The sequence below is a fragment of the Triticum urartu genome, chromosome 1A (genome assembly GCF_056163025.1).
Source record: "Triticum urartu cultivar PI428250 chromosome 1A, HENAU_Tu73, whole genome shotgun sequence".
NCBI lineage: Eukaryota > Viridiplantae > Streptophyta > Magnoliopsida > Poales > Poaceae > Triticum > Triticum urartu.
The window spans coordinates 413928291-413949233 of NC_141873.1; the positions used below are offsets into that span (position 1 = coordinate 413928291).

The 20943-nt window shown below is 46.3% G+C and overlaps 1 pseudogene; it reads left to right on the plus strand.

The window, feature by feature from the left end:
- The first annotated feature begins 13692 nt into the window (after positions 1-13692).
- On the plus strand, positions 13693-14082 carry LOC125532887 (early nodulin-like protein 8 pseudogene; annotated as a pseudogene).
- The last annotated feature ends 6861 nt before the right edge of the window (positions 14083-20943 follow it).

Sequence of the window (20943 nt, forward strand, 5' to 3'; positions counted from 1 at the left end):
TTAATTCAATTCCAGAGAGCTTCAAACAACCATAACTTTTCAACCATAAGTCCAAATGAATTGATTCTTTTTGCATATTGTTCTTTGCAAAGAAATCTAATAGCTCACCAAAAATGAGATTTTTCTAAGCTATTTAGAATTTCTGGTGATTTTCAGAAGAGTTTTTGATATTTTCTTCTTGTGTTTAAAATTATTTTCAGAGGGTGAGGCTTGTCTTGAGGATCACCAGAAGGCTTGTGAACCTCATCTGCACTAAGGCAAGTCACATCAACATTTTCATGGTGCCATTTTCAATATTGATGATTCTCTTACTTGAATGATAGGATTAATCCATGCCTTTAAATAACTATTATGTTATTTATATTCTGTTATGTGTGTGTTGGTATTATGCTTGATTTACAAAACCTTGAAACTAGCTTAGTTGGTAAAGAAGCTAAGATATAATTGTGGTAATGATAAAATGATTTGTTATGCATGTGGATAATGGATTAAAGTTATTTTCTTACATAAATAAAAATGGTTAAATTTGCTAGAAAATATCCTGTTAACTGCTTGTTTAGCCAATTTACCTAATATACAGAATGTTCGAACCTAACTTGATTGGTAAAGAAATTAGGATTTGCTTGCAGTGATGATACTAGAAACTTTGTTGTGCATGTGAGGCATTAATCGGAGTTATTTTCTTACATGAGAAAATAATATTGCTTGCTGCAAAATATATGGTTAAAGTAAGACCAGGAAAGTAATATAAGTTGTTGATGCTTGTGTTTAGTGTGAATATGGTTGACATTAGTCATTTTTTTATTATGTGATGCATGTGTAGTATTGCATTTCATGGCATGCTATGACACCGGTCATCCTCCTTTTAAGTTGAACCTAAATATAACTCAACCTAAATATATCGTTGACTGGGTCATGGTGCTGCCGAACCGAGATTTTCCTAGTGCAACCACATTTGCCTTTGTGGGAAGGCCTTGATTTGGTACATTGACATGCCTCTGGTTGGTGCCTCCAACTAGGGAAGGTTATGGGCGTGCTGTAACACCCTCGATGCGACTATAGCTCCCACGTGTCGAGGCACGACTTAGAGACATAATCGCATTGACGACATATGTCGCAAGTTAGGCAATCTTCACAACATCCCATGTAATATGATAATAAAAGGGGAGATAACATAGTTAGCTTACACTCGCCACGTCAATCAAGTACATAAATAACATTACACGTGCTTACCCTGGCTCGGTAAGAAGGCGTAACCTTGTGTGCCCCTGTTTGAGATTTTTGGTACCGGTCCCCGTGAGGGAAGTTTTGGCCACGACGGTGGTCGGTGTGTCTTTGGTAGACATTGGGCCACCCAGGACTAGCCCATTGGGGATTGGGTCGGAGTGGCCGGGAGAGTGTCATGGCAATGGAAGGGTTTCGTCGGAATGCCGTTGGTCGTACTGAATTGGAGTGCGAGGCCATGGGTTCCGAGGTGTGGGTACAGTGTGCTATTTTCTGCAGAGTGTATAATCTACCGATAGCCGAGTCCATGGTTACGGACAACTCGTCGTAGGTCCCACCATGAGTCAATGTTTAATAAACATGCACACTAAGTTATGATCATTGCACTGAAGATGAAGGCTGAAAGGCCATCGAGATGTTCAAGACCACAATGGTGGTTTGGTGGTTATCGTCGTAAGGATCACGAGTTACTTTGGTGGTGATCGCCGTAAGGATCATGAGTTACTTCGATGGTGATCGCCGTAAGGATCACAAGTTACTCTGGTTAAAACCACGATGGTGGTTTGGTGGTGATCTGGGAATGATCACGATTGGTAAGGCGGTACCGAGGGATGTTTATCACAGGAGCATGAGCATAGCATGTTGGAACATTATTGCATTATTAATTGGTTAAATATCATGATATTGTTTGTCATTATGATTATGCATGTTGTGAGCTCGCAAGTACATTCAATGTACTGACCTGGCGTGTCATGCCAGATTTTAGGAAAGTCGCATTGGAAAGGAGCGCTGATCGAGTCTAGATCGTGTCCACATCGGTGTCCCTTTGATATGGAGTTTCCGCTACAACATTGTTCCGCTGCCGCGTAGTTGTTATGATCGAGGCCCCTTTATGTTCACTAAATAATGTACATATTGTTCAGCCGCACCGTGTGTGTTGCTCGGCCTCGACATCTGTTGTAATATAAACTCTGAGCCGCTAGCATCAATAAAGCGGTTGTCTTTCTGTACCAAGATGTTGTGTGTTGCCAGAAGACATGGTCTCTGGGTTGGCAATGCAGGGTAAACCGGTTGCTCTGAGCCTGGGTGCCACAGAGTAGAAGGACGAGCACATGGAAGCATACCTCACAGAGGTGCACAAGATGGAGAAGCAATTTCTGGGCCTGGAGTTACCGCACGTGCCCCGTGGCACCAACAAGGAAGCAGATGACATCGCCAGAAGAGCATCCAAGCGACTGCCCCAGGAGCTTGGAGTCTTCGAGGAATGGCTCTTCAAGCCATTAGGAACGCCGCTGCTTTCAGGAACAACTCAGCCTCGGGAGGAACTCCCGCAGCCGCCTGCCTCAGGAGCCCCAGCCTGTGGCCCGACCTCAGGAGCGCGCCTACTCCTGGTGCTCGAGCCCAGGAGGGATGCTGGACCAAGGAATTCAAGGAATACCTGATGCAAGGGGCGTTGCCAGAGAAGGAGGAAGACGCGGAGCACGTGGCCCGTCAAGCCACAACATACCGCATCCAGGACGGTGAGTTATACAGGAAGCGACCAAATGACGTTACACTGAGTTGTATCTCCAGGGAACAGGGGAAAGAGCTGATAGCTGACATACACTGCGGAGACTGTGGGCACCACTCATTGTCGCGAACCCTCGTCGACAAGGCATTCCGAAGTGGATTCTACTGGCCTACGGCGCTCAACGACGCGGCCGAGCTGGTGAAGTCCTGCGAGGCCTGCCAATTCCATGCCAAGAAGATCCATCAGCCAGATCAGGGCCTCCAGACCATCCCACTCTTGTGGCCATTCACGGTCTGGGGGCTAGATATTCTGGGCCCGATCCCTCGGGCGCCTGGGGGCTATCGATACCTCTATGTCGCCATCGACAACTTCACTAAGTGGCCGGAGGTTGAAGCCGTCCGCGCCATCCTAGTTGGCTCTGCAGTCAAGTTCATCAAGGGCCTCATGAGCCATTTTGGGGTCCCCAACCGAATCATCACCGATAACGGCTCGCAGTTCACTAGTAATCTCTTCAATTCATATTGTGCTAACCTTGGAACGCAGATCTGCTACGCATCAGTAGCACACCCCAGGAACAATGGTCAGGTTGAGCGCGCCAACGCGGAGGTTCTGAAGGGCCTCAAGACCAGGACCTTCAAGAAGAAGCTCGAAGTCTGGGACAGGGGCTGGCACGATGAGCTCCAGTTTGTGATGTGGTCGATATGCACCACCGCCACCAAGCCAATGGGCGAAACCCAGTTCTTCCTCGTCTTTGGAGCAGAAGCAGCCCTCCCTCACGAGGTCGAGCATTGCTCCGCACGGGTCCTGGCATTTGGTGAGATGCATCATGAGGCCATGCAGGGGATGGACCTCGTGCCGGGGGAGGAACGACGCCGTCAAGCTGCACTACGGGCGGCAAGATACCAACAGGCGCTGCGGCGGTACGACTGCCGCAGCGTCCACTCCATGACTCTTGAGGTGGGTGACCTCACCCTGAGGCGGGTGCTCTCCAGGGAGGGGTTGCATAAGCTCTCGCCCATGTGGGAGGCCCATTCATGGTCGTCCACATCTCCAGGCCTGGCGCCGCGCGCCTGGAGACACAGGACGGGGTACCCGTCAAGAACGCCTAGAACATCCAACACGTCCGGAAGATCTACCCATGAAGAAAGGCCCAGTGCTTGTGAAGAAGGCCCGGTGCCTGTGAAGAAAGGCCAGTGCCTGTGAAGCAAGGCCCGGTTGAGCACATGGGGGAAGAATTTTACCTAAAGGCGTTGTTGTTCGTGACCATCAATGATTGGCCTGCTCTCAGTAACCATTCAGGACAGACAAACAAGGGATACCGTGCATGCACGCATTGTTTGGATGATACCGATAGTATATATTTGGCTAATTGTAAGAAGAATGTGTACCTGTGAAATCGTCGATTTCTTTCGAGCAGGCATGCCGTAAGAAAGAAAGGCAAGCATTTCAAAGGTGAGGCGGATCACCGGACGAACCCTCACCACCGTACTGGTGCTGATGTACATGATATGGTAGTCTTTGGAAAGGGTCCTGGCGGACAACCTGTTCCGAATGACGCTGACGGACGCGCACCCATGTGGAAGAAGAAATCTCTATTTTGGGACCTGCCCTATTGGAAAGACCTAGAGGTCCGCTCCACAATCGACGTGATGCACGTGACGAAGAATCTTTACATGACCCTACTTGGCTTCTTGGGCGTGTATGGGAAGACAAAAGATACACCTGAGGCACGGGAGGACCAGCAACGTATGCACGGAAAAGACAACATACATCAGGGTCATGCCAGCTACGCTCTTACCAAAGAAGAGAAGGAAATCTTTTTTGAATGCCTGCTCAGTATTAAGGTACCGTTTGGCCTCTCATCGAATATAAAGGGAATAATAAATATGGCAGAGAAAAAGTTCCAGAACCTAAAGTCTCATGACTGCCACGTGATTATGACGCAACTACTTCTGGTTGTATTGAGGGGCTTCTACCGGAAAACGCTCGATTAGCCATTGTGAAGCTATGTGCATTCCTCAATGCAATCTCTCAAAATGTAATCGATCCAGAAATCATACCAAGGTTAGAGAATGATTTGGTGCAATGTCTTGTCAGTTTCGAGTTGGTGTTCCCACCATCCTTCTTCAACATCATGACGCACGTCCTAGTTCACCTATGCGAAGATATTAACAGTTTGGGTCCTGTATTTCTACACAATATGTTCCCCTTTGAGAGGTTCATGGGAGTCTTAAAGAAATATGTTCATAACCGTGCTAGGCCAGAAGGAAGCATCTCCAAGGGCCATGAAAATGAGGAGGTCACTGAGTTTTGTATTGACTTATTCCTGACCTTAAGACGATTGGTGTTCCTGAATCGCGGCATAAGGGCAGACTGGATGGAAAATGCACGCTAGGAGGGGATCAAATAATATGTATGGACGGACATTCTCTAACTGAAGCACACTACACAGTTCTACAGAATTCCGCCTTGGTGGCTCCGTATATGGACGAACACAAGAATTTTCTACGCTCCAAACACCCGGAGCGGTCTGATGACTGGGTTACATGTGAACAAACCAGGAGTTTCGCCAGCTGGTTGCAGACACGTACCATGCATGACGCCTCTATTGAAGATGACATGTACTCGCAGTCCCAGTTACCATCTTCGAATATAATGACTTTCAAAGGGTATGAGATAGATGGTAATATATTTTACACGATCGCCCAAGATAAGAAGAGCACCAACCAAAACAGTGGTGTCCGCTTTGATGCAACCACCAAGACAGGAAAGGAAACATATTATGGTTACATAGAGGAGACATGGGAACTTGACTATGGACGTGGTTTGAAGGTCCCTTTGTTTCGGTGCAAATGGGTCAATATGACACGAGGCGGGGTAACGGAAGACTAGCAGTATGGAATGACAATAGTGGATCTCAAAAATCTTACATATGCAGACGAACCATTCGTCCTAGCTAATGATGTGGCACAGGTTTTCTATGTGAAGGATATGTCTACCAAGCCGATAAAAAGAAAAGATAAGGAAGCGAATGCATCATACGATGAGCCAAAGCGCCAGATAGTTCTTTCTGGGAAGAGAAACATCATGGGAGTGGATGACAAGACAGACATGTTAGAAGATTATGAAAAGTTTGATGAAATTGCTCCATTCACAGTGAATATTGACCCCGAGCATCCAGTTAAATGAAGAAGATTTTCCATGGCTACGGCGCAAAGGGACACACGCGAAGAAAAAGTTTGACACCCAAAGATCTGGGATGTGATTGGCTTCACTTTCTTCTGTATTTCACACCCAGGAGGGAATCTCTGTAATAGTTATGATTTTTCCCGCTAAATGACCCTGAAATTGAAAAGCATTTCAAATGAACTCAGAAAAGGTTGAAAGTTGGCATGGTATCATAATTTCACCCACATAGCATGTGCAAAAAAGTAGAGAGGGTTACCGCAAAAACTGGATGCACTTCGTGTACAAAATGGACAATCTCTTTCGAAGTATCAAGGTTTCGGACGAAAACTTATCCATTACAAAGGCATTTCATTTTTTAAATAACCTAAGCATTACCAAATTGAATATAATGATAAAACACACTAATATTAAACATAAGAAAAAAGAATCACTAAAAAATCTATTTTCAAAGTTAAGTTATTCACAAACTAGTGATTCACAGAAATTTCAAATAATTCAAAATTTAAACTATTCAAATTTGTAAACTACCGGCACTAACAGAAAGTTTGTAATTTTTTGTACCTAAAGCAAAAATATTCACAAAGAAACTCTAAATACAGCAAAAAAAAACTCAAAAATAAATAAAGCAAAAAAAATAAGAAAATAAAAAAGCCCGCCAACTGCGCCATAGCGGCCTGCAAACGACTAGAAACCCAACCTGTTGTTGGGCCAGGATGCAGGCCCGCAAAGGCCTAGTAGGCCCACAGGGCAGCACAGAACATTTAGGCCCAGTAGGCCTGCTTTGGAGAGGAGCTCGAGAGAGCTACCGCACTGGGGCTTATAAACCAGTGCGGACACCCCTCGGCTAGCGAGGTGGGACTAAACATGACGCACCGCACCCGCGCCAGCGCACCCCCTTTAGTACCGGGTGGTGGCTCAAACCGATACTAAAGGGGGGGTCTTTAGTACCGGTTGGAGCTACCACCCGGTACTAAAGGGGTGCCATTCCCGCCACTTGGCCTGGCCAAAACAGACCTTTAGTACCGGTTGGTGGCTTCAACCGGTACTAAAGGTTGTTCTATATAAGAAAACACTTCAAAAAATTTGTCAGTTTCTCATCTCTCCCTCTGCTTCTTTCTCCTCTGCCCCGTCACCGCCGCCCCCCGATGCCACCCCCGTCGCCGTCCCCGTCCCCGTTGTCCCCGTCGCCGCGCCGCGCCCCACCCCGTCCTCCCGTCGTCCCCACCCGGCCCGTCCCCGTCCCCTTCATCGCTGCCCCGTCCCCATCCCCGTCGTCACCGCCCGTCTCCGTCCCCGTCGCCGCCCCCCGTCGTCGTGCCTCGCCGGTGAGCTCCTGCCCCGGCCGCCATGTACCACACAAACACACACACACACACATTGTTATAGAAATGTTAGCAACTTTTCTGTTTTTTAGTTATAGAAATATTAGAAATGTTAGTTATATAGAAATGATTTTTAGTTATAGAAATATTAGAAATGTTAGTTATATAGAAATGTTTTTTAGTTATAGAAATATTATAAATGTTAGTTTTAGTTATAGAAATATTAGAAATGTTAGTTTTAGTTATAAAATTTAGAATTTGCATATATGAAATCACAATCCATCATTTAAAAGATGTTACTTTACTTTTGCGGCATATACTATTTGTTGTCGACGATGCCTGGCCCGCATCCTCGCCGTCAACCAGTTCGCGACGACGTCCTGCTTCTGAGGACCCATGTCCAGGACTGGGCTCTACCGGGCTGGCACTGGGAGGTGCTACCTGCAGGGGCGCGACGGTTGGTGAGGAACCCGGCCCCGGGTCGCATCGTCGACCTTGATCTCCTTTGGTGGTGTTCGCGTGGGCCACTTTCGGGGCGGAGGGAGCCGGCCCCACCGGAGGTGGTACGTCGCCGTGTTAGGGAGGAGGACAAGCACATCCATCGCTACATGGCTGCTATGGACGTCTGGTTCTCCAATACCTGGCAGGTTCTTTCGGGAGATCACCCGAGCTATGATCCAGTGATGGTTCCTTCACTTTGGTTGTCCACCGCCCGTGCCTCAGGAACCGCGAGTGGCCTAGATTACTCTCTAGTATTCGATCTTTATTAGCTAGCTAGCTAGTGATGTATTCGATATATAATATTCGAGATGATTTATTCGAGATTATATATATTATTCGAGATGATGTATTCAAGATTATATCTATTATTCGAGACGACGTATTCGAGATTATATTCGAAGATGCTTATTATGTACTATGATTGATTTAGTTTTTCCTTATTAATTGATTGCATCCATGTATTGTAATTTGAATATATTTCTTTTGGATTAGTTAAATAAAACCTATGGCGGACAATACCGGTAGAGAGGGAGAAGAGGCCATGTTGAATATCATACGCAATCCTCGCGGGCCAGATGATGATCAGAATGAAGAAAATTATGATGGCTCCGAATATCTAAACAACACCGGGAAGGGTGATATGATATTCGATCGCGACAACCGAATTGATGAAGTCATGAACTATGAACATGACGAAGAAAATGTTGATCTTGAAACAACAAAGATCGGCGAGGTATATTTATATAAGCAGGCATTTGGTGATCATCACATGTTTTAAATGACTTGAACATATATATTAACGAATCGATCTTTCTTCCTTCAGCCATCCGGATCGAGCAAATCTTCAGGCAGCAGGACAGTACGAGGCTCGAACAAAAAGTTGAAGGAGGGCGTAAAGTACAATATCGAGGCCATCAAACCTAATGGCGAACCATTAGCGCCTAAGAAGATTGCGGACAAGTTCATTCGTCAGTGTGGAATTCTTGTGAAGGACCAACTCCCGATCTCCCTTCAAGAATGGAGAGAGCCAGCAAAGCCACGTCCAGATCTTACTTTTGTCGACGACAGACAAAAACTTCTGCTTTGGGAAACGCTCATGGAACATTTCACCCTACCAGATCATTTCACAGATGAAGATGTAGAGAAAGTCAAGGACGCTGCTCTTAGGAAGATGGCGGTTGCATTCAACAACCAAAAGAATCATGTATGGGACCAGTACGTCAAGGGAGGAAAGAAGACTCCAGTATTCAAGGGAACACTAGAGAAGCAAAGTGCTCATTGGGATGATTTTGTGAAATTCAAGGAATCAGAATTATCTAAGGAACGGTCGAGAATAAACAAGGCCAATGCCGCAAAAAAGGATAAGTTCCATAAGTTGGGGCCATGTGGCTACGCGGTGGCAATGCCTAAGTGGGATAAGTCTGAGAAAGAGGTGGAGGATGCAGGTGTCACTCCAGAAACATTGAGCTGGCCCCCAGGTGCAGGACTTGGTTCTATGCGCATGGGGGGAGTTGGACCTAAAGACAGGCAAAGTTTCGAAGAAGGCATGTCTGGACGAAGCCGAAGATAAGCCACTTGATGCAATAGAAGAGGCTCGATCGGGGGTGTTCCAGCCCAACAGAGAAAACCACGAGCTTACGCGTGCCCTGGGAAATCCTGAACACCCGGGAAGAGCATGAGGCAAGGGCGCTATTCCATGGTATGAGGGGTTTTCGGACTGGAACACCGACTACAGAACCCGTGCGAGAAAGAAGATTGCGGAGGAGAAGAAGAGGAAGATGGAGGAGGAGCAGAGGAAGTTGGACTATGAACGCCTTCAAGGCCTAGAATCAGCGCACGCAGACTTGGCAGTCAAATTCTAGCGGCAGTAGGAGCAGATTGACTCAGTTTGCCAGCAAAGGGGGTCTCAGCAGCTGCAGCAGCTAGCGGATGATCCAGCATTGGATAGCACCGTCCCATCCATGCCGAGAAGCAGCGTGGGTTCCGCCCCGGGTGACGCAATGCTGGATAGATACCCCATGGATGACATCATGGAGAACACTAACTGCGAGCTACACTTCAAAATGAAGAACATATCCATGAAGGTGGCGGACGCCGTTGCTTTTACAAATCCCCCCGAGGCAACCTTCCATTGCATCCCGATTCCAGCGGGCTATGCTTGTGTCTTGGTTGATGAGGTGGTGGACCAATATTCGGGGCTAGAGCATGACATTCCTGGAGGTGACGAGGAGCACACAATGGGAGAGGCCAAACATCGTATCATCCTATGGAGAAAGGATTGCATCATGTTTCGAAGGCCACCGACACCGCGTCAGCCGACTCCTCGTCGAAGTCCGCCACCGAGTCAGCAGACTCCCGCTCCTCCAAGTCCACCAACGAGTCAGGCCACTCCTCCTCCTCCAAGTCCGGCAAAGCGTCAGGCCACTCCTCCTCCAAGTCCGACACAGCGTCAGACCACTCCTCCTCCAAGTCCGGCAAAGCGTCAGGCCACTCCTCCTCCAAGTCCGGCATAGCTTTAGGACACTCCTCCTCCAACTCAGCCACGTCAGCCGTCTCCGCCGCCTCAGCAATCATGGAAGAGAACCGCCGCATCTATGGTGCGTAGCGGTACAAGTCGAGGTAGTACTGGAGGTACGGGCAGAGGCAAGCGATTTCAATATGGTCCAGGCAGCCTCGCGCCTCTTCCATAGAGGCCTTACAACAAGTCCGAGGAGGAAAGCGCAGCCATTTCGAAGGCCGAGGTGGAAGCCCATTTTGCACCGAAACTTCCACCGCCGCCAAGGGAGAAAGTACCTAAGGAAAAGATTGACCACTTCATTCGTATGGCTAGAGCACCAGCTCCCAAGCCTGTTGACACAGACTATGAGCACCACCTCAGGAAGTTAAATCGAGCACGTCTACAGAAAGAGGCGAGCTCGAGCTCGAGCAAATCAGCTGGCAAAAGGAGCAGTAAAACCGTTCCCCTGCTGGGAGAACAGGCGGCGCAATCAATCCCCCCACTTGTTGTGCCAATAACAAATGAGAGTACACGCGCCCAATATTATTGTGGGCAAACTATTAACGTTCCCGGGCTGGGCGATATGGTAATAACCGAGGAGCATATTGAGTAGGCTGAAAGGCTCATAATCACTATTGGACAACTCCTCGATATCGAGCCCAGGTCTCTGATTAGAGAGGAGTAAATAAACGGAAATATGTCTGGGGCCAACCTTTGGTCGAGCCAGACGAGGTGAAGAAGCTCCCAACGAGGATGTATGAATTGCATCAATGGTACATGGACATTACCAAGATTTCCAATCGAGAATCCCTCATGGTGAATGTCAAGAAGGATCATTACTTCCATCAGAAAGCTGTGTCCATTGAGTATTCAGAACTATTTCAGTTATACAATCAAGACGCACACGACAAATCTATCATCAGTTGCTATTGTCTGTAAGTTACTTCTTTCTGTAATTTAAGTCTCAAGCTAGCTGTAGTGATCATTTTGATCAATCATTACCTGTAATTATCCTCACTATATTCTTTTCTCTGGTATTATGCAGGATGAAGATGTATGATATGAAAAAAGGTGGACGCTATGGCATTGGATTCATTGACCCAAATACCATTAATGAATACACATGGAAATTAGATGCATATTATGAAAAAAGTGTAGAGGAAAGCATGCTAGAGTTCTTCAAGCGCCTCAATACCAATGAAGATATACTACTTCCTTACAACTTCAAGTGAGTCACACTGTCTTGTACTACAAATTCTGTTTTTGCCTACTAGCTAGCTACATGTTTTTGCTTACATATGCCCACTTAATTAAGACATGCAAACGTGTGTGCATGCAAATTTTACTGGATCTTGTTAATCATTAAAGTTGATGAAGGAACAGTTGAAATACTAGACTCACTACTTAAAAAACCAATTGACTACACCATCTTGTTTGGGATAGTCAACAGGTAATTTCAATCATTATTAACTATAGCTCGGCCTATTTAGTTCGTCATTTCCTGATATGAACTATTTAATAACCCCTTTATTCATTTTCTTTGTCGGCGGGCAGGGCTTGGGCAAAGTTCATCAGCGTCACTCCAGGCCAATGGAAACGAAAGCTGAAATGGTATCGACCCAAGGTAAGTAATTAAGTAGTACTAGCTAGCTAGCTGCCATCTCTTTAATTATCATGCTTGATTAATTATTATTTGATCAAATTCCATTCTCGTAAAGTTCCTGAAGCAGGCGCCGGGGAATAATCTCTGTGCATATTACATTTGCGAGAACATTCGCATGATGGCGTCCGAAAGGAGCAGATCTCAAAGACAGGACTGGGTACGTTTGTCAGAACACTGTTCACAATTTTTACACCATTATCGACATCTAGTCACACAACTAATACACATGCATATTGATATCCTTCTTAATAGTTCAGAGAGGTGCGGGAGCAGCTCCTAAGAGAGGAGCGCATAGAAGCAATTCAAGAGGAAATAGCGGGATTTTTGCTCGACCAGGTCTTAGATCCCAAAGGAGAATACTATTACTCGCTACCGCCCCCATGAACCACTTCCAATTGTCATCGTGCTCCGAAGGCACCAATTAGGCTAATGCCACTGGCTCCGAAGGCCCCGATTAGGAGAAATTGTATATAGCTAGATAATTGTATATATATATATATACATGTGTGTATATATGTGTGAATTAATGGTGGTTGTGAGACATTCGATGATATATATATATATATATGAAAAAGAATTAAATGTAAAACACAAAATTAAATGAAAAAGAAATCATAAACCCAAAACCCGCCAACCTTTTAATACCGGTTGGTGTCACCAACCGATACTAAAGGGCTCCCTGCCCCCGGAGCTGGCTCGTGCCACGTGGTTGCCCTTTAGCACCGGTTCGTGCTGAACCAGTACTAAAGGGGGGGCCTTTAGTGCCCACACTTTAGTGTTGGTTACCGAACCGGCACTAAAGGGCCTTATGAACCGGTGCTATTGCCCGGTTCTGCACTAGTGATACATGCTCAGATATATTACCTATTCTCTAGAACAGCGCTAATTCCAAAATAAGCAACGCAAAGCATGTACATTACCCCTAGAAGGTATGACCCGAAGGTGAAAATCACGACATTTGCGTTGACTTGGCCTCTCTGAATAGCCAACTCCTTGACCCACTCTTTCACAATCTGCATTTCAAACATGCATATTGTTCACCAGACGATAAATTACCAAAAGGTAACACCAACTCGCATATGGCAGGAGGAAACAACCACCTTGTCAAGCTTCCCCAACACCTCTTCTTGCCTGGCGGCCTCCTCCTTGCTCTTTTACAGACCCAGCTGGGCCAAAAGCTGCAATTTTGATCAACGAGCAAGGCTTCAATCGGTTCATCTAGTACTTGGTTGAAATAGGAAGGTGAAGAAGACCAGAATATACGAGCTATGTGGAGTGTTTTTTTCCAGCTCACCATAGAGAATTTGTAGCTGGTAAACTTGGTTGGTGACACATGTGATTGTGAAGTTGTTGGTATTTCACCAAGTTTTAGGCTAAAGCTAGACCCAAGTTTTGTCTGAAGTCTGAACTGACAAGTTATAATAAGCTCAAGACTGCAGTGACTTTATTCATCCCTATCCAGTATAGTCTACTAGTGCAGAAGTGAATTTGTTGTCAAAATTTACTTGGTTGTAAGCGGGAGCTGACGAACGCCAGAACTATACAACCTGATAGCCCAAGATTCGGATGTTATATGACATTCATGTTGCCCAGGGAAACTTGGATCAGAAGTTCAGAACCCAAGATTCAGATGGCATGATGTTCGTGACTCCTAGCGAAACAAGAGCGTGCGAGAAATGACAGGGAGGGAGCGGGTGTTAATTAGCTCACCTGGGAAACGAAGAAGTGGCCGGATGCGCGCAGGAGACGATGATACGAAGCGCTCAACTTGGCAGCGTCGGTGGGAATGGCGACTCTAGCAGCTCTGGCGCTGCTGCTGTGCATCTCCATGACCTCCATGGATGGGTGCACCGCCGCTCAGTACATGGTGGGCGGGCTCGATGCGTGGGGGGTGCCGCCGTCCAGCAAGCCTGACGTGTACGTGCGGTGGGCCAAGTACGTCCCCGTAAAGCTCAGCGACGCTCTCTTCTTCCTCTACCCACCCAACAAGGATAGCGCCATGCAGCTCACCGCCAAGGCCTTCGCCGCCTGCGACGTGTCTGGCCCGCTGCTCAAGCTGGAGGACGGCAACTCCGTCTTCAACCTCACCAAGCCCGGGCGGGCCTACTTCAGCAGCACTGGTGAGGAGGGTTGGGGAAGGAGCTCACCACGGCTCCATGACCTAGATCTGGTGTGAGGGAGGGGGAAGGGGGCTTGCTGTGGTCGGGAGGGAGAGGAAGAGGCGGGCGGTCGGGGCTTCCCGATCTAGACCAAAGTCAAGGACGTGGGTGGGTGTGTCAGGAGGAAGGGGAGGGGAGAGAACGTGACTAGAGGGAGGGGATAAGGGGTGATAGCAATGGCGCACTGGTAGGGGGTGCGCCATACGTATAGATAGCAATGGCGCATCTCTTACTGGTGCGCCATTACTAGTTAAAATAACTAATGGCACACTTTCCCCTCGTGCGCCACTGCTAAGTCTGGGGAGGTGTGTGGGGCCAGGACAAAACTAGTAATGGTGCACCACACACCAGGTGCGCCATTAGTAATATGGCCACTAATGGCGCACCACATACATGGTGCACCATTAATGTCCATATTAGCTATAGCCATTTTTGTAGTAGTGAGAGGAGCAAGGAAGGAGAAGAAGCGGAAGAGGCAGAGGAAGGATGGGCGACCGAGCGCTCCGCCCCCTCCCATTTATACCAGGAGAAGGCCAACCAGCGCCGCCCACGATCACGTGTAATGATGGTTTTCCTTGCATGTCACAGGGACTTGTCAAGTCGGGCAATTACCGAGGTAGCGAGGGGAAGCGGAGACGCCCACATCCAATCAACCGCCACGCGTCGACCAAGGCCGCAGGATATTGGGGACCGCGGCGATCCGCACTTGACCTTTGGCTTCGCCTCGAAGCCAAGCCCCAGCGCGCCTTGGGCCCGAGGGCTACTATCGACGTTCTGGGAACGGGAGTCCCCAGACTTGCCTGCCTGCGGACCACGGCGTGGCTTTGCTAGCAGGCCTGTACGACCCATCTTCATCAACAAGGAATCAAGACCCTCGCGAGGGGCCAAGCCTCGCGAGGCGGACGACACAAGACCTCCTCAGGAGCGGTCCCACCAGGGTGGCTCGTGAGGGGCGGAGAGTTCAAAGCCAGGCAAACCTCGCGAGGTTCTCGTGATGTGAGCCATGACGATCGAGACCAGGCGGGCGCCAGCGCGCGCAGCATCCTTGTTTCCACTTTGGTGCTTAGGGGGCAAGTGCATGCGCGGAGTACCGAGGCATCAAGCAAAGATTTCCATATTGGTGCAACAAGACCAAGACCGGGAGGACAGCAAGACGGAGGTCACTGTGTATCCCAAGACGGCATCACCACCAGAGCCTTTAGCAGGCGAAGACTGCTTTTTTAGGATAGCTTGTACTAGCTTTCCCCTTTCAAATTGGCCGTTGTTGGATCCCTTCCCGCTCAATATTTGGGGAGAGGACCAAGGCCACTATAAATAGAACTAGCCACCACCGTAGCTAGGGAGGGAAGGGATCTAAGATTGGAGCCACCACATCCTTGGCGGCACACCCACCAAGCGCAAGAACACCTCAACCTTAGGAGGCTGTTCTTCCCCTTGTACTATTCATCCTCGGCCCAAGAGGCAATCCACTACCACACTGGAGTAGGGTATTACACCACAACGGTGGCCCAAAGCAGTATAAATCTTGTGTCCTTTGGGTTGCGAGTTTGTTGATTTAGTTCGTGAGATCTTAGCTAAGTTAGGATGTGGATCGATAGGGGGGATATCTTCGCGCACACCCAGTGTTCTAACCTTAAGGGTTTTGTCAGAACCCGTGATCCGACACTTTATCCCAGTGAAAACCACTTATACGAGTGCGAAGTTGGCCAAGATATATATGACCAGGATCGTATGTCTTCATGGAGTTCCGAGAACCATTGTATCGGATAGAGGAACACAGTTTACTTCAAAGTTTTGGCACTAGCTACACCAGACCTTGAGCACCAGGCTATAGTTCAGTACAGCTTTTCATCCATAGACCGCGAGAGTCAATCAGATTCTGGAGGACGTGTTGAGAGCTTGTGCGCTAGATTATGGATCTAGTTGGGATGATAATTTGCCTTACGCAGAGTTCTCATAGAACAATAGCTACCAAGCTAGTTTGAAAATGGCACCCTTCGAAGCCTTGTATGGAAGGAGTTGCAGGACACCATTAATGTGGGATGAAGCTGGAGACCATCAGTTGTTTGGACCCGATTTGATCAAAGAGTCCGAAGAGAAGGTTAAGTTGATTCGAGATAGAATGAAGGTAGCTCAGTCCAGGCAGAAGAGTTATGCAGACTCAAAACGCAAGGAGGTAGTCTATGAAATCGGAGATAGAGCATATCTTCGTTTGTCACTTGTGCGAGGTGTTAAACGTTTTGGAGTTAAGGGAAAGTTAGCCCCAAGATTTGTAGGACCATACCGAGTTTTGGAACGTATGGGAGAAGTAGGCTACAAGTTGGAGTTACCCGAAGGACTGTCAGGAGTTCATGATGTGTTTCACGTTTCCCAGTTGAAGAAGTGCCACGCAGAGATGGCCGATATCCCTTTGAGAGACACAGTGCCCCTGGAAGCAATTCAGTTGGATAGTGATCTGACCTATGAGGAGAAACCAGTCAAGATTCTCAAGTTTTCCAGCTGAGTCACACGCAGTAAGGTTATCAAGTTTTGCAAAGTTCAGTGGAGCCACCATACGGAGGATGAAGCCACCTGGGAACGAGAGGATGATCTACGGAAAGACCACCCACACCTATTTTCTACCCAACCCGAATCTCGAGGGTGAGATTCACCTTAAGGGGGGTAGGTTTGTAACATCCCAAATTTCCAACTTGGAATGTTATACATAGGTCATCTTATGCATATCATATTTTATTTGCATTTTGGTTTTGTGATCCTAAAATCCTAAGCCACTCAAGGACCCACGGCGAGAGTTGGGGATTTTATTATTTTCATATTTGAAATATTTTTTCAAATATTGAAAAATGGATCATTTTGGTTTTATTATTTTTCTCTTCGAAAATATTTCATCTTAAAAATATATGAGAGGAGATAATATGACTTCTCCAAACTAAATAAAATATTAGAGGAAAAATGTTAAAATCAAATAAATTATTTTATTTGAATTTTGTTGCTATTTTATTTGAATTAGAAAAATATGCATTTTTTTTCAAAATTGCATTTTTAGGCCAAGAAAATGTTCACTTTGTTCAAAATACTTTATTTAGACGGTGAAAATTTGTTTTGGCATTTTTAGATTTTTATTTATTTAATTAGGACTTTTCTCAGCAGAATCATTAAAAAAAAATTTGAACCGACATACGGGCCATGCCCGAGCCGGACTCCGTCCGGCCATGCCTTTATAAGGCGAGGCCCGAGGCCGCCCCCAGCCCACCAGCCGCCGCCCTAACCCTAACCCTGACCCTAGCCGCGCCGCGTCGCCGCCTTTCCCCGCCACCACGTTGGATCTCGCCAGAGCCTCCGCTGTTGACCCCATTGACCGGTCGGTTTTCTCTCGGTTAACCACGATTTTTTTTCTAGTTTGCCGGTTTATTTTCTTAGATAGGTTTTTCATCGGTTTATTTACTTAGCAGACGTTCGTCCGTTCATTCGTTTTAACGAACGTTGTTCGCCGGTTAGGTTCAGACAGCAAACGTTCGTTCGTTAGTTTTTTCTTTTTATTTTATTTTTCGGCCAAGGACCTATCCGCAATTATTTTTATCACAGATTAGCCCCTAATCTTCAAACCAATGCCCAAATATTCGTCTCGAACCCCTCTTTATGTTTAATCGACTTTAACAAGGTTTTTGACAAATTAAAATTTGGTTGCAAGCAGATTTGTATTCGAAGTTCTTTTGACCGTAGTTTTAGTTTCGTACCTCCGTTTTGTTCGAATCTTTTTGCAAATTGAACCTCTTGAGTTGAACTTTTAGATTTGATCTTCTTATTTGAAGTTTTACCCTTGCATCTTTGCTTGAGTGCTTATGTATGGTATTGTTTGTTTGCGATAGAATTCTCGGAGTGCGCAGCATGCTACTATGAGTCACTAGGTTTTGCGGATCATCAGCAAGGCAAGTAACACATTGGTCATGCCCCTTTATTACCCAGTTTTTATGCATTAGTTGCAACCCTCAAACATTGCATGAGTAGAATCTCTTAACATGTCGGTTTGGGAAGTAGATGATGAGGTAGAACCTATTTCCCTTTTATTATCAAATCTTGGGAGTTACTTCTACTTTATGATTATATTGACATGCTATGCTCGTAGACGTGGTTTGGGTTTGAGTGTATCCGTGACAGATGTGAGATTATTAATTAATGGTTTACTTAAGGTGGCTACTTAAATACACATCTGGGTGGATTGGTTGCGGGCACCTCGAGAATCCAGGGTTGTCCTAGGATATCTCGGAGTACCCGTACGATCATCCTATGGTTCGCCACCCAGGCTCAAAGGGATCATAAGATTATTCATGCTAGAAACTTCCGTGTGCAGCCACAAGATATTATGGGATCTAGCATAGTTGAGTATGTTGCATGAACTCTTTCAGTGGTGGGCTAGTAGATGTAGGGGAAAGTAGGTGTAACTGTCCACCCAGAGTAAAGAGTAAATGTTTCTGAAAGACTGTGTCTCGGTCATCCGTTTCTCAAACATTATGTAGTGAGAGAAATCCAACAGAGGAGATCGAATCTTGTGGGGAAAAGTGCTGAAACCTCTGCAGAGTAAACAAACTAATCATGGTTAGTCGTGTCCTCGGTTATGGACATCTTGAGTATTTGGTTCTTGGATTATCATGTTGATCTCATCACTCTAAATTAATATGTTGGGTTGTTAATACTGCTTAATGGGGATTGAGTTGGAGGAACCTTCTCAATGATTTCAACAAACTTTGTAGTTAAATAAAATATATTCCTTTGTTGTAGGGAAAAATTGGCTTTTCGCAAAAACATTACAACCATAGAGCCTCCAACAGCCATATATGCATGTAGTGATAGGATTTACTTGTTTCATTGCTCTACTATGTAATATTGCCAGCATATTCCATGTGCTGACCCATTTTCGGGCTGCAATGTATCATGTTGCAGACTTTTCAGACGAGGAGTAAGGTGCGCTAGGTCGTTGTCGTGCACTCAGCTATGCCGTTGGAGTTGATGGACTTACTTTATCTTCCATGCCTTCCGATGTTATCGTATTTAGATGGACTTAAGCCATATTATTGTATTAAGTTCTCTCTTGATACTATCGATGTAATAAGTGTGTGATTGCTACTTTGTTATAAATCCTTCGAAGTATTGTGTGTGTCAGCATTACCGATCCAGGGATGACACTTAAGCACAGAGACTTGACCATTTGAGGTTGGGTCGCTACAAGATGGTATCAGAGCACACGTTGAATGTAGGATATGACCACTAAGATAAGCCATAGGTCACTCTTCTCTACCCATTTCTGACTTCTCTCCATTTTCTACTCTATAGGATGGCGGACACGAGGAACAAGTTTGCATAGCCGGATGAAGACACACCTTTTGGATGACACTTGAAGGAAGTCACTAGGTACCTGAACATTGGAATACCAAGTTTCACCGGGACCTACACCGCCACTTTACCAGAAGAGGAACGTTGGATGATTTGAGTTCAAGTTCCTGGAAGGACCTTCACGCCAGTAACTGAGCCCATAGAGTTTTCCTTTGATGCACCAACCTAGAGTCTAGGAAAGAGCATGGCAGCCTACATCGCCATAGGACGCATCGACGAAGTCTATCACAAGGATCTTAAGGACACCATCTACCAGATATGTGGGCACCGAGATGAGCAATGGGAGATGATCAGCTCCAGGAAGGACAGGTCCATTGCAGCTTACATCCAGGAGTTAAAGCAGCACATTCGACGCTTGGAAAACCAAATGTGTGCAAGCATGATAGACCTGAAGAAATTGATGACTAGGAACATGGAGCTAGAAGAAGAACTCAAGTCTACACGTGAAGGATATGAGGAGGAAATCACAATATTGGTGGAGATGAATGACGACCTGACAAGGAAGCTAGGAGTATTCATGGGAGACCCTGCGCCATGAGGAGATGATGACCATCCCAAGGACTACATCATCATCGACGACACCGACTCCGACCCCAGTGATGATGATTATGAAGACAAAGCTGGAGAAGATATCATGGAGTCTTCTACCGATCAAAATTTCTAGTAGACCACCATATTATTAGTAGTATTTTCTCCATGTACATATTAGTAGTCTGGGCACTGTAACGATAGTTAGATCGATTGTATTCCCTTGCTTGAAATTGTTTGGGAGTGATATGTTTGTGTTTGTCTCATGTGCATATTGGTAGTGTTTTCTCACTAGACCTCATTCTATTCTAGTTCTCTCCCCTCTAAACCCATCAGATGCCTCCGAGACGTGACCCCGGATTTGCTTTCCCACTGGAGCTAACTCAGTTGATCCAACAGTAGAATACACTGATGTAGTTGCTAGTTCAGAATCAAGGCAACAACAACAACAACAATAAGAACAACCCACCTCCACCACCAGTTGACAACTTAGCCTGTTTCCTGATGTTACAACCACCGGTGTTTTCCAGTAGCACTGAGCCCATAGTTGCAGATGACTGACTACGCAAGATTGGAAGGGAGTTGACCACTGCAGGTTGCACAGATGCTGAGAAGGTGCGTTTTGCCGCACATCAATTGGATGGACCTGTAGCCTCATGGTGGGAGAATTACACAACCACCTTCCCTATAGCCAATATTACTTGGGAGCAGTTTAAGCAAGCATTCCGTACTTCTCATGTTTCATCTGGACCTATGAGCATGAAGAAGTGTGAGTTTCGCAACTTACACCAGGGCAACCGTACTATAGGGCAGTACGTGGAGGAGTTTAGCAAGTTAGCTCTCTATGCCCCAGATGATGTGGCCACAGATGCCGTGAAGAAAGAGAAGTTTATGCAAGGGCTAAATGATGAGATGAGTGTGTAGTTGATGGTGGCAACATTTAACAACTACGAGGAATT